Source organism: Rattus norvegicus, chromosome 9 (assembly GCF_036323735.1).
Source record: "Rattus norvegicus strain BN/NHsdMcwi chromosome 9, GRCr8, whole genome shotgun sequence".
In the NCBI taxonomy this organism is placed as follows: domain Eukaryota; kingdom Metazoa; phylum Chordata; class Mammalia; order Rodentia; family Muridae; genus Rattus; species Rattus norvegicus.
The window spans coordinates 9,502,794-9,519,623 of NC_086027.1; the positions used below are offsets into that span (position 1 = coordinate 9,502,794).

Here is a 16,830-nt window from a genome sequence, read left to right on the forward strand (position 1 = left end):
AAAAAACCTTTTCTTTTAGGTGGGCTGGAAAGGGAACTAAAATTAGAGAGTGGACTAAAGAGGCAACCTCAAATTCAACCCACATAAAGTACCATTTAACCAGAAAGGAGTGAAGAACGCTTTGTGGCAGCGAGAGGAGATAGAGACTTATCTTATTGACCAAACAGGCAAGTTAACATTATTCAGTGTTGGGGAAAATAAGGACAGGAACATTTTAAGATGTGCTGAGAGGAAGTGATTCTCAGAGTTTATGGCCCTAAAGTAAAAGAAAAAATGCTGTAAATAGATCTGTGCCTAAACTGTGGGGAAAGAAACTCAAACTGGGGGTCACTTAGAAATTGGTTTGAATTTTTTTAATATTTTAAGGTTATGGAACAGGTACACTGACACTTACACGAGAGAGAGGAAAGAGACAGGACACCTAGCTATGAAGATGTCTCCAGTGATAAATTCATGAGAAATGGAAATTCTAATGATCTTGTCTGAACATTGCTCATCACTATTGGATTATCACACCGAGCTTCACACATATTGGCAATGATATAGCTCTTTCTACTTGTGTAGGGAGAAACTCTTAAGAAATTCTAAATAATGTCTTTGAGGCAAAGGGACATGATATATACTTCCAACATTGTAAAGATCAAGGGAAACTTTAAATAGAGGTCTAACTATAATAAACCACATTATGAAAGTATCGATATTTTGGGAAATATGGGATACATTTTTTATTAATGTAGTTTTATTTGAGTAAAAATAATTTGTTTGAACACTCCAGGTCTTCTTAAAAACCCCTTCATTTTTCCCCACAAGTACCATTATTGTTGCCATATAGTTAATAAATGACAGGGCCATCTCTGTTTGTCCATGGAACCTGTCCTTATCCCTAATCCTCTCTATACCTTCACTGCATCTTTCAGAGTTTTTAAAATTCAGTGAGATAATTGATGGGTATGTTTATATGAAGACTGAAATATCAAGCCTTGAATGATAGTAAGCTTGTGATTGATCTCAGCTATTTCTGCAAAACTTGTCAATTTTATGTTCATCCAGACCACTCAGTGAGTTGCTGAAGCTCAGAAAATCATACTCAGATATCAAAGGTCCGAGACAAATTCCACCTTCCAGTCTTCAGCTCTATTTGCTGTCCATGGAGGTGCAGAAGAGTTTGGTCTCTTTCTTTCTGTTATGTTTTTTCATGCCTGTTTCGTGATGATTCTTGTTGAGGTTGAATTGTGACCCTACAATTCTGTTGGTGGTTCCCTTCTGAAGGCAAGAGCTGACTGAATACTGGCAATCCTAAAGACCAGCAATTGCATTTCTGTGTCATCTCTCCCACAACTAATGTTGTAGATGGCAACTCTCTTGTGTCTGATGAGAAATTTTCTTTTAGTTCCTTCCTGAAATACAGAAAGGAAGGAGGGTAAGGGCCTCAGGTAGTCCGGGACATTGGTTCCCATATACACCTATATTCAGCCTCCCAGTCCTCCCAGTCTCTCTATTTGCTTATTAAAATATATAAGGGTTTTGTTTTATTTTTTAAATTAAAATATTTTTACATAATTCCCTCTTCCGTTTCTTCCTCTCCACTGTTCCCATGTAGCTTTTCTCTCAGATTCATGGCCTTTATATTTTTTATTTCTCTCTCTCTCTCTCTCTCTCTCTCTCCCTCTCTCTCTCTCTCTCTCTCTCATACACACACACACACACACACACACACACACACACAGCCCATGTCTGTATAATCTAAAATATATGAATACAACCTACACAGATAATATAATGCTACTTGTATATATACAATAATTTCAGGACTTGTTATTGGATAATCAATTTAGGAGTTCTTTCTTGGGTATGACTGTTTCTCTTGCTCTTGGCATTACTCAGTTGTGTCTTTCTTTCATCAAGGATTGAGGCTTTAAAAGATTTTGTCCTTCTTATTCAACCCTTGTTTAGGTAGCCATGTTGGTAAGACTTCATGGATTCAACTTCTCTAATATTTCTGGAAGAAACAATCTCACAGCAAACTTCTTGTGTCTCTGGTTCTCAAATCTTCTGCCCTCTTCTTCTGCAATGATCCCTGAGTCTTAGGTACAGGAGTTGTGGTGTAGATGTACCAGTTGGTGATTTGTGACATATAGTCTCTACATTTGGATAGGTTCCTGTTTTCTGTAATGGTCTTTTTCTTTGATGAGGGGTTAAAAACTGTACTTCTCTGTTGATATAGGGATAAATATTTGGAACGTAGTTGGAGGTCATGCTGGTTTAGTAAGGAGTAGTTGTAGGTTTACCTCTAAGATTCAGAGCACCACTTGCCCCTTGCAGTCAGTTCTGTTTCCAGTACTAGGCATGGTTTCACTCTAAGTGGCTTTACCTTTTCCCACTTTCCCTTCCTCCTTCCTCTCTCCTTCCTTCCTTCCTTCCCTTCCTTCCTTCCTTCCTTCCTTCCTTCCTTCCTTTTTGTGGAGGCTTACACACTGAGGAAAGACATTTAAAATGCTACTTAAATTGGAAAGATTTCCCATGCTCAGGGATTGTTAGAGTTAATATTATGAAAATGACTCATTTACCAAAATCAATCTTGTTGTAAAAATATAAAAATAATAAAGAGTAATGGTGTCTTTTACCCCTCTGGGTCTATACCTCAGTGCCCCAAGATATCTGCTAGATATCTTGGCAGAAACACATCCCAGCTGCACACTTTCCTACACCAAACCCTCACATAAAAGAACACACAACACAATAATCTTTGACCCAATTGGTAAGATATAATTGCCCACTTAAACATACAAAGCCCGGTACCATCCATTCCTTGAGAACATTAATAACAACCTGTAAATACACAGAGCAGAATCTTAACATCACGTGCCAACTTGTCCTGCCATGGCTTCTCAGCCCCTCTCCTCTGCCCTGTCTCCTCCTCTCTCCCCTAGTCTCCTCCTCTTCCTTCAAACTTCTCTTCTGCCCATCCTTCCTTTTCCTCCAATGACAGGCCTCCTTCTATCCTGTACCTGCCTCACCTGTGACATCATCCTACACAATCTAATAATTCAATACAATTCCTATTAAAACCCCAATGCGGTTCTTCACAGAAATTGAAGATATAATCTTAAACTCAAATGAAATACAAAAGACCCTGAGTAGGCAAACAATCCCAAACACACTGGTGAAAGTATTACCATCCCAAATTCAAAGTTACCATAATGAAAGCAGCATTGTAGAGGCAAAAAACTGACACCTTGATCAAGGAATACAATTAAGGACCTACATATAAGCCTAGACTCACACAACAACCTGGTTTTAAACAAAGAGTCTGTCAATTCACACTAGAAAAAAGGAAGCATCTTCAACAAATGGGACCCATCAAACAAGATGGCTACAGGGAGAAGAAGGAAACAAGATCCTTATTCTTTACCCTCACAGATTTCCACACCTCAGGGATCAATGACCTCAATATCAGAGCAGATATTCTGAATCTAATAGAAGAGAAAGTAGAAAAACTACGTGAAATTATTGGCACAAGAAAGGACTCTCTGAACAGGACCTGAATGAAACTAAAACGCTCTGATCAGCAAAGAATTCCATTTCCCCAGAGAAGCAGGACCCTAAAGAATGTTTACTAACTATGCAATTTATAAGCACTGTCTACAATACACAAAGAACTAAAAAGATTAAATATCAACAAAGCAAACAACCCAATTAAAATTTGGACATGGAACTAAACAGAGTTCGCAGAAGATGGAAAACAAAGGGTAGAAAACAGTTTTTTTTTAAGTGTTCAACATCCCTATCTATCAGAGAACTGCAAGTTAGAAATGCTTTTAAATTTCATTTTATTTCATTTAGAATGGCTAAGGTAAAAAAAATTGATAACAGATGCTGGTGTGTATATGGAAAAAATGGAAACAGTAGTCAGTAGTGGTGGGAGTACAACTCAGTATAACCGCTAAGGAGCTCAGTGTGTAGCTTCATCAAGAAAGTAGCACTCTGCCACATGATCTTGTTACACCACTCTTGGGCACACATTCTAAAGACTGACTATGCTGCTAAGAAGGGAGTTCACTGCTGCTCTATTCACAACAGCCAGGAAATACGAACAGCTTAACTATCCATCAATTGATGAATGGATAATTAGAATATGGTACATTTATACAATAGAATATTATTCAGCTGTTAAGAAAATGAAGTTAAGAAATCACAGGAAAATGGATGGAGCTCACAAAATCTTCTCAGAAGACAAATGTTGCCTGCTTTCCCTCACGTGTGGATGTTAGCTTTAACTCTTTAGATATATGTGCTTTATTTGAATTATCTACAGTATTTGAATTATCCACAGAAGTCAGAGAATTTGTAAAGGGTTCTAAGGCTTGGAGGAAGGTAGTCAACAGAAAGAAGAAAGAACACGTTGATATACATCAGAATAAAGGAACAGGAAGGATTACATGGGGTAGGCATGGGAGGGTAGTTTAGAGGAAGGAACATGGGGAGGGATAATTAACACTATGGGCCTCATTTAATAAAAAACACTTCTTCAATTTAAACATACATGTAGATAAAAGGAGCTTAAGTTGAGTTACACTGTAATGGGGCCACAGTGCTCCTACTACATTTCACCAAATAATAAGTAAAAAGTTTTGTGCCAGGAATGGGTTTCCTTTTTAGGAGTTCTTGGACAGGGGGTTCCCTCAACTCCCCTTGGTTCTACTCCAGAACTTGATGCCAAGACCCTATGGACAAAGGCACCATACACAAAAGTCGCTGAATGTGCACAAATCCAGCTGATATTGAGTGATGCTTTGAGAACACATCAGCAGCATGGCTATGGGTTATTACAAGGATGATGGAGAAAGCCTAACCCTAACCCTAACCCTAAACAGAAGTGCAAGATAATATGAGCACATACAGAAAAATGGATTTGTAAATGCTTCCTGGATTTTTAAAAACGTTCGCTTGAAATTGAAAGGAATATTATAGAGTCAGCAGAGCTCTTCAGTTTTCAGGAAAAACTCTGTCTACTCTTGTTTAGGCTTCCTCCGAGCAGACCAGCTAGAGCATGTGAAAATATCTCATTTACTATTATCTTCTGACAGAAACCAGCAGGACATACAGCTTTCCACATCTAAATTGCCTTTATGATTTGCTTGGGAAGCAACAGATTGCCAGGTTGGCTCCATTTATTTCCTTCCTAGACCATAAATAGTAAATTAAGTTCACTTAAATTTCTATGACAGCAATTTATTTTAAGCTGGGTAAGTTTTTTATAGGAACAAAGTCCATTGTTATGTTGTAACATTTAGTGTTTTTTTCTTTTTCTTTAAGGTAGTTATGAAGGCACTTTGAAGCATTTTTGTTAAAACAGCAAGATGGGGGTTAAAAAAAAACATTCACAGTCTATGAGAAATGTTAGAAATTGAGAATTTTTACTTTCCAGTGAAATAGTGTAATAATGCTACTATGGTTTCTAGTACATGAATGGATTTGTTGTCAAATTTAAGGACTGGAGAGTGTATAATGCACTTTTAGCACATTGTGCAGCATACTTGTTGGTATTTGCAAATGTACCCATTAGACAGGAGATGAAGCCTAGGGCCACAGTTTACATCACCTCAGTGACTGGCAGAGTCTGTTGTTTGAACTGTGGGGAGGGGCAGAGCACAGAATTAGCCATATCATATATATTTCACATATGTAAGAAGCAGTAATTAATGAGTGACAGATACCCTTTCAGGCAGTTCTTAGAAATTCCAAGTGTCAGAAATAGTTTAATAGAACTGGGGAAACCTGAGAAAGCATCTCTCAGGTAGACTTGATCACACAAGCGAATTTTCCTCTGTGGGTTTTAGTTTAATTCCTGATTGTTAAATGTCTGTAAACTTCTGGATTGAGTTTTGCTCATCTATCATGGTGCTCTTGTCCTTTTCTAACTCTGGGAGAAAGCTTGAAGGTAACACTGGCATCCAAGGGTCCAAGGGGGCAAAGTTCAGAGAAGCATGTTTACCCACAACCAGGGACAGCTGCGGATGCCTTTGAAAAATAGGAGGGTTGTGACAAATGGGCATAGCACACTTGAACACGCACACGCACACACACACACACACACACACACACACACACACACACACACACTCAAAATGCGGCTCCTGCAGCACAGCACTTGGTCACCCCTACGCCCAGCGGGTAGTCCCGGGAGTCTCAGAAGGGAGAATTTGATCACCCTTCCTAGGGTTGGATGGACCTATGGAGGTTGGCAAGTGGGGAGCTCCAAAAGCCGCACGTCCCAGAGTGCGTCCCTGCACAGTCGAGCGCTTCTCAGTAGCAGCAGCCAGAGTGAGGATGTAGGCGGCTTGAGTCCGCCAGAGTCTGAACAAAGGGAGCCGTGGCCCAGAGGATGCTGAGCTCCTCACGCTCCACCCAGCTGCCTGGCGCGCAGGTAGCTCTGCTTTTGCTCTGCAGAGGGCTGTGTGTTCGAGGCCAGCACACAAAGACTCACTTCCTCCGGTCCAGCTTCCCAGACCGCCTTGTCCCACTGGCGGCCGGTAGCATTCCAGAGGCCACCACTGGGACCCTCGTGTGCTTGTATGCCAGGTATTTGGGAGCAGAGGCAGTTCAGGGAGCCCTTGGAGCCGCTCAGCTGTGAAGGCGGCGGCTGGGATTAGCTCGCCTTTTTAGGCAGCCGCGCCGCCCCACGCAGCAGAGTCTGCAATCGCTCTACGAGAGGCAGGCTCTGCGTCGCTAAAGCGTCCCCGCCTGCGCTGCCGCGGTGCAAGCTACGGGCCGGGGCGCGCTAGGGAGGCCGATCAACTCTCCAGTGCCTAGCGGCTAGGTAAGCTCGGGTGGAAGATTGATACCGGGAGGGCGGGGGTTTGTAAAGGGCTCTGGGCGGACAGCCTCCGATCGCCTGTCCTCGAGGCCACCCGCAGCTGTGCCACCGCGGATTGGAACAATGAGCCACGCACTGCTAAAAGGCCAAGCTGCAGCCCGCGGTGACACGGTCATGCCTTGTTGGAGAGGAGACCAAGCCAGCACGGGGTCGCCTGAGCCCCTAGCGAGGCCGAGCTTCCCAAGGCATCCGAGTGAGAGTAGGAGCTCTTGGTGAGCACGCACGCCCGCCCGCCCGCCAGCTCGCCCTCCCGCTCACCCTCCCTCCTGCTTGGCTGCCGGGTGAATAAAATGTGACCCTCATGAATCCTACTTGGGCACCGAGCATGGCTTTGGGGCACAGGTGTCGGAACAGGCTGAATGAGTAGTAGCACGCGGGTGTGCGAGGTCTGCGACCCGCTTTATCCTGCAGGAATCTCCTTGGCTAGTTGCACAGAGTTAGATGAGCTCAGCTAACAGAAGCCAGCGCTGTGTGGGGAGAAACAAGACATTTCAAAGAGGGTGAGCCAAAGGAGAGCTTGCACTTGGACAAGTGGATATAGTTAACTCTGGGGATGAGGGACTTTGCTTTTGATTTGACCTGATTGCCTGTGAAAGGAATTGGGGTTTTTTTTTTAAATCAAATTCCCAGACCCATCTTCATGCAAATTAGCGCTTACAGCTTAGAGAGCATCCTGATTTCTCTCTCTCTCTCTCTCTCTCTCTCTCTCTCTCTCTCTCTCTCTCTCTCTCTCTCTCTTTCTTCTCTTTGTTCCTATAATGTTCAGGTGCAGAGGGCTTTTCGGGAGTCTCCTAAAATCAGTGTTTATTTTTATGAACTAATCTGGCGAAAACTCTGTTTGGGTTGTTTTACTTCCCAGCGTTGAGAGTGGTTATGTGATGAATTCTTTTTAATTTGGAATATGGCATCTATCTCCTTTGGACTTGATGTCAATGTGTTGTGGGGCCAGTGGAGTTAAACTCTTGGTTCAATGCAAATTAGGCTTTCCAAAGAGAGATGAATAGTGTGTTTGGAGAAGCTGTGCTTTCCAGGAATTTAAATGAGACTTTTGTGATTGTCTTCTAGCTTCTACTTATGTGTTTCCTGGGACATAACTTATAAGGTAGAGTTATAGAATTCCAAAAGCTCTGTGGGATGGGGAGTTTTGTGTACCTGGATTTTGGTCAACTTTGGGGGACAGTGGGAGGTCCTGCTGAAAATTTGAAGATAATTAAGTCATTTGGGGTGGAAATCATTGTCTCTTGGACTACTGAAAAGTCTGCTATGTAGGAGCATACTGTAGTCCTCCTGTCCACTGCCTTTTTTGGGTCAGAGACACCTCAGCTCACTTAAACACTTTGCTTTTTGCATATTAAAACAAAACAAAACAAGAGCTAACAGGAATGACCTTTTCAATCTTCATTTTTCATGAGTGTTTGGGTGGCAAATTTGGGCTAACTCTTCTTTTCGAAGGAGAAGCAATAACGTGTGATCCTTAGCTGCTTTTTCCATCACTATTTTTTTCTGAAACTGACAACCATTTTTTTTCTCATTTTGGTCTAATGTGTTAAAATAACTGGCAGCAATGGTGGCTGAGCATGGTAACAGAAGAAAAGACAACATTAAAAGATAGGTTCTTAATTTCACAAATCATGAGGATGCTCAGACAAGCAAAGAAACTGTCTGCTTCTTGCTCATGACTGATAGGAATTGGGGCATGCTCCATCCCTTTGTGCTTAGTGAAGATGATGCTTCCTGAGTTGTGAGCTGAGTCCTTTAGGGAATTTTGATGTAAGTCTCCTCTTTTCATAGAGCTAAGAGCTCCACACTTTATGGTGCTGGTGGTATGCACAATTTAGAAAGTGAAGGTGAGGATGACAGCACACATCTGGAAGAGTAAGGCTGAGCCATGTTAATATCTGGAAATGTGTGAATGATGCAGTACCAGAAAAGGGCAGTCATTTGGGCTTAGTCCTGACAATGAGTACCAAGAAGGAACAGATTTGAATATCTGAGTACAGTCAAGCCAGATCTGATCGAGACTGGTAAGGTTAGTGGAAGTTGCAGAGAAATGTTGTCCATATGTCCTGTTTCTAGGGCTTTTATTTTTATCCTCATCTTCCTCTGAGTTTCGTTCTCTTTATGAGCAGATCTCTTGCTAATATTCTAACTGAACTCTTATCCTCTAGTGTAGAAAGTACCCAATCATTTTTTGTAAGTGCTTGTTCTTGGACTGGTGCAGCTCCTGCTTAGATTAATAAACCACAGGAAAGCTTGAAGACCTGCATTGCATGGGAAGCTTAATTAATCTGCAGGTCTGTTGCCTCATTTCTGATAATCTAAATAAAAATATCTCATGCATGATAATAGGATATAGATTTCTCTTAGAGTATACTGTACTATACTATTCCCACTACATTGTGCTTTTCCTTCTTTGGAATATTCTGGAGTCTGACCTTAAAATTTAATTGCTTTAATTAATTAATGTTCAATTCAACTTGCTCTAATGTCTAAGCAAAATAAGAGTTTTGGTCACTACATGTTAAGTTTTAAACATTTTTAAGCCTTAAAAAACTCATTCTTCACCAAAGATGAGAATCATATATAACTATAAAAAAAACAATTTTATGAGACGAGATGGTAGTTTTGTAATCATTTAAGAAGAAGTGCACATTAACACAAATTTTCAGTGTTTTTAGCACCAACTATTGATGACAGTGCCAAAGACTAAATGGGTTGTGGATAATGACCAGATACTATCAGTAGATTAACATTCCTGCAGTTTAATAATGCACCCCCTCTCTTGAAAACCCTCCACTGTACCACTTTTGAGAAATGTGTTTTGTTTGTAAAGGTTAGCATACCTTCAGCACAAAAACTACATAAAACACTGCGGAGAGATGATTTATTAGGTCTCTCTTCAAATATGATGTATGTTATGATTCCAAAATCTCAGCACCTCTTTTAGCAGATAGTGAACAACTGCATTGTAAAGTATATACCTTGTCGGCATGCAGAGTGCATTAAAATAGGGACTAGGCTGTCTTCAAGCTTTGCAGGGGCGGCTGATCTGGTCCAGCACTGCTGTTTATCCTAACCTGGCCACGTAGCAAAAGCTAGGTCTCAGCAGTGTCAGCCACTCCGGTGTCCTGATGCAGGCTTAGTGGGAAAAAATGGATCTGTGATAGGAAGTGACACCTGGAGGCTTGCTGCCACTCTCGAGCATATTGTCTCTGCACAACTTCTATAAGCCTGCTCTGCCTCCTGCTGCCACACAAACGGCAGCTTGTGTTTCTCTTTCATAAAGAATTCCAAATTCAAGGTACAGTTTGGGCCAGGAGAGATGGAATCATGTGAAGATTGAGTTTACAGTTTTGCAGTTACCTTTTTTGAAGAACAAAGTGATCAAGAAAGCTGACAGCCAGTGTCCTTGCAGTGACTTATCCCGGAGGAAGTCTCCCTGCACTAGAAGTTCAGTTTCCAGAGCTGTAAAGAGAAAACAACAGAGACCAAATCTACTCCAAATTGACTTCTGTTGCTGGATTCTTAAGATCAATAATTTAATGCTCTGGTGTACTTAAAATCGATTTTTCCGGCAGCCCCGGGAGATAGTAGCAATCCAAAGAATAATAATAGCAATCGATTTGCAGGTACTGTGTACCACACCCTGCTGTCTGCTTTGCATAGCATGAGAACTCTTTTCCACAAACTGAGGATGTATCATTACCCTGTTTTAACAGTGAGAAGACTGGGCCTCAGAAAAGTGAAATGTCTTGACAGAGCTGGCAGATTTGCCCAAACCTTATGCTTCTAGGCTGTGCTCTGTGCTACGGACGAACACGAATGACCATTGTCAAAATTGTGTCCAGCCAGAGATTGCTGCAACTGTGAGTTATCTCTTCCTTCATCAGGCTTGAGCTGCTGGGTGAGGCAGGTGCACGGGGTGAAGAGGAAGGCAGGAGCCCTCAGAGACCCTGCAAGCAGAAAGACATTTTTGAGTGGAAAGTTTGTAAATAGGTTATGGCATCTTGAGAATTCAGATAAGCAGTGTTAGAATGAAACTCTACCTGATATTAAGGAAGGCATACTGAATGAAATTCTCAGGCAAAGATTGTGTTGAAATTTGAGAAAATTATGCATTTGCTTTGTATTATTAGGTAGTGTAGAGAGGGTGATTCTTTTTTTTTTCCTTTTATTGGACTTTTTTTAAATTTACAACAGAGAGTAGTCTTTTGGGGGCATGTTGTATTTTGGCTAAAGCATCAGTGAGTTCGTGGTGGCAGACCCTACAATGTTGATTATCAGACTGTTTTCAGAACGTTATACTTCACATGCTGAGTTCTGCTCAGTGCTGCTTCTAGTTTGAGCTCAAAAGGAAAATGTTTTATTAAATTTCAAACAATTGGTTTTGCCTGTTTGAATTATACAATTTTTTCAAGTAGAGGTTCTTTTTGTTTCTAGAATGACTTGGCTTTTAATTAAATTCTGGTAACATAAACCTCTTACATAATCCAATTAGTTTATTACTCAGAAATAAATCAAACCAGTAGCTTCCTGGAAAGCCTGCTGGTGAGGATTTTTTGAATTGTTATATATGACTGTGGATGGAAACTTAGATAACATGGAATTTGTTCAGGGTGGCTCACTCAGATGTAAAATGGATCTGTGGTGTATGATTAAATGAATGAACTTAGCTTTGCTATTGAGGAGGGAGCTAATTGTGTGTTTTAAATCTTCTAAAAATTCCTGAAGCTGGGCATGGTAGTAAATACTTGAAATCCCAAACAATCTGAGAAAAGTATCAAAAATCAGTATTTAAATTTGTCCCTTCTCACTGAGAGAACATTCCTTTTATTATATAAATTATCCCTGACAGAATGATATGCTCTAAATTACATATGGTTTACAGAAAGTTAACCAAATGTGTCGGGTTTAGAGAACCTTTAGTTTCTTATCAATAGGACTTGTGTGGAAATGTATGTGTTAACTTATGCATGTGTATATTTATGGGGTGTGGACCTGTGACTATTCTTAATAGCAAGCAGCATCTTCTGTGTGCATTTGCTTCTTTGCATACAGTTTTGGGACTGAGGAGACTGATTCTGGAGAGGAGCATCCAATGGAGTGACCTGATAGACTGAGGACTGGATCACTGGTCCACGTAGGCTATTTTGCCAGGTTCCAGGCTGAGGCACTTATTTCAAATCAACATGAACTTGGTCAAGGAATGTAGGTGATTCATCCTCTCTCCCAGGAACAAAATATTATTTGAGTTGTCCTAAATCTCAGTTTCTTCTAGCTTACTGTAGATAGTATCAGATTAATGAACTTAAACAATAACCCAAAGACTTTTGCTTTTTAAATACTACACTTCCTAATTCTCAAAGGAAATTCTTGAGTACACAAATGTACGAGTAAATGAAAGTGGTTAAGTGTGAAAGTTTTTTTAACTATCTGTAATATGGATGCGATTATATAATTTCCACTTTTGAAAGAGAACCTCTAACTTGACTCACGGTATAGTTAAGAGTTATTCTGTTCTGCATGTAGAAAATTAGTAGAGAGAAGACTTGAATTCATTAAATAATTTGTGTAGTTTACTAAGGTTTTCCCTCTCCATCTGTGAATCTTACACAAACAATTTGACCAACAGCTGTCTGTTTGGAAATAATCTCACAAAATTGTGTTTATCCTGGCCATATGTGGACTTTTTCTTGACACTATTTATAAACAACTCACCAGAACACATGTATCATCTAGAGAAGATTGAATTAAGAGGATGTATGTATTTTTTGTGAATATGCTGTCATTTGACATGAGGGATTTGAGTAGCCAGGTGGTCTAGGAGCAGTGATTCTCAACCTTTCCAATGCTGTGACACTTTAGTACAGCTCCCATGTTGTGGTCATCCCCAGCCACGTAAGTATTTTTGCTTCTACTTCATAACAATATTTTGCTACTATTATGGATTGTAATGTAAATAAATATCTGGATTTCCTCATAGTGTAAGGTAACCCCTGTGACAGAATCATTTGAATCCAAAGCAGTCCTGAACCATAGGCTAAGAAACACTGTCTTAAAGCAAATCTCGTGGTTCATACACCACAATATCAGTCTGGATATCATTAAATAAAGTATTTTATTTATCATTTGAGGTGAGGGAGTTTCAAAAACTGGTTTAACCATGTAGAAAACAGATATCTCTATGTATCCTTTACATAACATCATTTCGCAGAAGGGAAATCCCAGAGTTTTCTTATATACTTCAATCTACTCTCTGAGTCACAAAGTTGAAGTATATTGTACTATATTATAAGCTTATCCTAACAATACACCATCTATTAGAAGAGAAGATTTAGTACATATTACATATTATTTTCCTTATGGAACAGTTAAAGGAATCCTGCACCAAGCTATCTGTGTTGTTTCTAGGGTGTGCTTAACTTAGTTTTCTTGCAGAACTGGCTAAGCTTAATCAGGTGTGTGCTGTACCTATTATATTGGCAAGCATAACTTACCTTACCCTAAATTTCTCTGTATAGACTTCATCATCTGGACTGAATCTACATTGTACTTAGCATGACAGATATTGAATATGGCAGGTGAGTGAATGATATTGAAAGCTATAAAATGAACATGGGACTCACACTATGAGCCCAAAACCTGGCTGTCCAGTGTAGCAGCAGCACAGAGCCAGCACCTCTTGTGTTGATGCCCATCATTACTTAAGAAAATTCACGCACATCTTTTGTTATTTGCTTTCGTTTTCCTAGTATTACAAGTGCACAAGGACTGGCAATTTCAATATGGTATTAAAACACACCTCTTGTTGTAGGAGACCTTACAACAATGAAGGATCAATGAAGACGTTAGTAGGTACATAGTGCTCATATCCTTTCTAAAATACAGCATAATATTAGCAAAACAATCTACATACATTAACCAGGTAGCCTTCACATTGTTTGTGAATGGCAAGCACCTAATAAGATACTTGTAATGCATATTTCGGGAAATAATGTTAGAAAAACAATCTGTTTGGGTTTGATATAGACGCAACATTTTGTGTAGGAAGGGCATGGATATTTTTTATCCATTATTGACTGCGTCTGTAGCTCTAGGACCCTTGATTGTACCTCTATGATCAAGTTCTTATTGAACTGTCTAGTCTTTCTCAGAGTTGTTATTTAGTGACTGATAATGAATGGTATATGCTTGTAGAAAACATGGAGAAACAGACTTTATTGTCCCTGTTTAGTTTCTAATAGGACAGATGCATGTTTCCTTCCAACCTACATCAGGTTTAATCAACATGATCAACAGTTTATCATATTTTCTTATAGAATTAAGGCAAAGTTAAATAGGAATAGAAGTATTGGCTATGCATTAAAAAGTTGAAAACTTCTGTAGTAGTTCATTGTGAAAATTTCATAGTGAGTGTTACCAACTCTAGAATTGTTGTTTTTAATCATAATAACTTAGTTTTGTCACTAAGTAAACACCATAGGCTTTTTCTTTTTGTTGTCTACAACCAGATGTAAATTTTAAAGTGTTTTAAAACTACCATGTTATACTTTAATTATGAAGACAAAGTGCAGAACAAAAATAACCAGTGAAATTTGTATTTCCAACCGAATTTGTCTCATAGGAATTGTTAATTTGACATAATTTAATATTGGCAAATGGACATTAATACACAAATAGTTGTAGGAGGTATTTTGCAGAGTCTAGCTAGAGTCTCCTAGGAAATATGGCAGAGAAGGTAGAAGCTAGCATGGTGTGGATTCAAGTCAGACTGATTCTTTACCACTTGTCTCCTTAGAGAAGTTTTCTCTTATATTGTGGAAATTAGTAGGGTTTCTAAAAACCAATTCAGACTGTTCATGACATTAGCTTACTAGCTTGTGCTAGAGTATGAGGAACAATTTTGAGCGACCTGTCTTTTTTACTGAAAGTGAGAGTGCAAAGGCATTTTTTCCTCAAAGGTAGAAAGATGTCTTAAAATTTAATAGAGTAAGAAAACAAGAAAAGAGGTGCAGGGCTGGAGAGATGGCTCAGTAGTTAAGAGTTCTTGCAGATGACCTGAGTTTGGTTAGGAGCATTTACATAATAAGGCTCGAAACTTCCTGTAACTCCAACCCCAGAGGATCTCATGAAGTCTTCTGGCCCCCTTAGCACTTGCACATATGTAATGCACATGTATACACTCAGGTACACACACACACACACACACACACACACACAGAGGAAAATAGAAAATCATGAAAAAATAAAAAGGAAATGTAATTTAGGTAATAAGGATAATGGTGGATTGCTTAATGAAGGTTAGCTGTAGTCAGATAAAGTTGTATGAATCTGGGATTCCTCTAAAGCCAAAACAGGCTTACATTCCACTATAGCTGCAGATGTCCCTTGTAGAACTTTACTGCAGGCAGAAAAGCCTATATGCAGGAAGGATTTATGTCTGCCTCCTGAAGAGGAATCTGTGTCCGCTACCTGCTCTATGCAAATCTAGCTTCTCCACAGCATGCCCTGGGGCAAGAGCTATTTAAGGGTTTGAAAACAAGTAATTATATGCCCCCCCCCCACACTTGTAGATCCCTTTTCTTCTTCTAGGCATTGACGTTTATGGTTTCTGGAGGGATATTATTTCTTGGACTTCAGTCTCAGGTTCTCATATACTTTTAGAAAAATAGTGTGGAGAAATGGCTCCAATTTATGCCATTTATTTTTATTTCTACATGCTAATGGGGCACAGTGGTGAATGCTGATACATGTATACATGTAATGTTTTCCTCTTTTTTTGGTTTTGTATTCTTTCCCTGTCCCCTTTACATCTATCTATATAGTCTGTTTGACATAGTCCTCTTATAATGTCCACCTTAGATGTCCCAGCCATTCTCAGTAGCATACAAGGCTAAGCCTCTGATATAGAGCATCAGTGGGATGTGTTTCAGTGTTGGACCAGGCCATGGTCTCCACTTCCTTGCTATTCTAGCCCATTCTTCTTTCAGGCTATCTTGTCTCCTTTGTAATTCCAAATAATTCTGGTTATTTCATGCTTCCTCTCCCTAACACCAACCACCAATTCTTACTAATTTTTCCAACAGGTCTTAACACACACACACACACACACACACACACACACACACACACACACAGAGAGAGAGAGAGAGAGAGAGAGAGAGAGAGAGAGAGAGAGAAACACACACACAGAGCGAGAGAGATAAACACAGAGAGAGAGATATCCAGACAGAGACAGAGAGAGACAGAGAGACAGAGAGATAGAGAGACATAGATAGAGACAGAGAGATAGAAACACAGATAGAGATATACAGAGAAAGACAAAGACAGTGAGATAGAGAGATGTAGACAGAAACAGAGAGATAGAGAGAGACACAGACAGATATAGAGAAAGACAAAGAGAGACAGACATGGTAGGGGGCTAGCTAATGGTCTTTCTGTTGATGCATTAACCACTACCTTCTTTCAAGGACCTTTACCCCTTTCTCCCTGTCTTGGCTATAAGGATCTGTGTTCTAGCTACACAGCTCATGATACTCAAGTCAGTAGGTGCTTCAAAAAGGATTTTAGTATACTGAAATGAGGGCTGTCCATTCCTTAAATGTGAGCTTTAAAAATGGAAGAGAGTGGGCAAGATATAGGCCCCTTATTTCTAGTCAAATCTCCATGGAGACAGCTCCCCACTTAGAACCAGAGTAAAGACAATGGGCTTAAGACAAGGTAGATCCTTTGGAATGTATATTAATTTGTGCTTAAGAGTTTCTATTAATCATTTTGAAGAAACACCTTTATTAGCAGTATTGTGAAAACATTAAACCACTCAACTTTAAAAATTTTGGGGCAATGTAAACCTCAAAGAGGACCCTGAAATGCACATTTATTTCCATAACTGTTACAGATAAGATTGGATGACTTTGTTTCATTCTTCAGCAACTCATTCAGAACTAAAGGAT

The 16,830-nt window shown here is 39.8% G+C and overlaps 1 protein-coding gene across 6 annotated transcripts in view; it reads left to right on the forward strand.

Moving 5' to 3' along the window:
• Positions 1-6,134: 6,134 nt before the first annotated feature.
• Positions 6,135-16,830, forward strand: part of St6gal2 (ST6 beta-galactoside alpha-2,6-sialyltransferase 2) — a 97,973-nt gene continuing 87,277 nt past the window's right edge. For 2 of the 6 annotated variants that reach the window (XM_039083150.2, XM_006244260.5), the window contains exon 1: positions 6,143-6,820. The gene's annotated coding sequence lies outside the window, so the exon portion shown is untranslated. Of the gene's footprint in view, positions 6,821-10,596; positions 10,744-16,830 lie in introns of all 6 variants that reach the window. The other 4 variants (XM_063266832.1, NM_001100888.1, XR_005488860.2 and 1 more) reach the window with 4 other exon arrangements.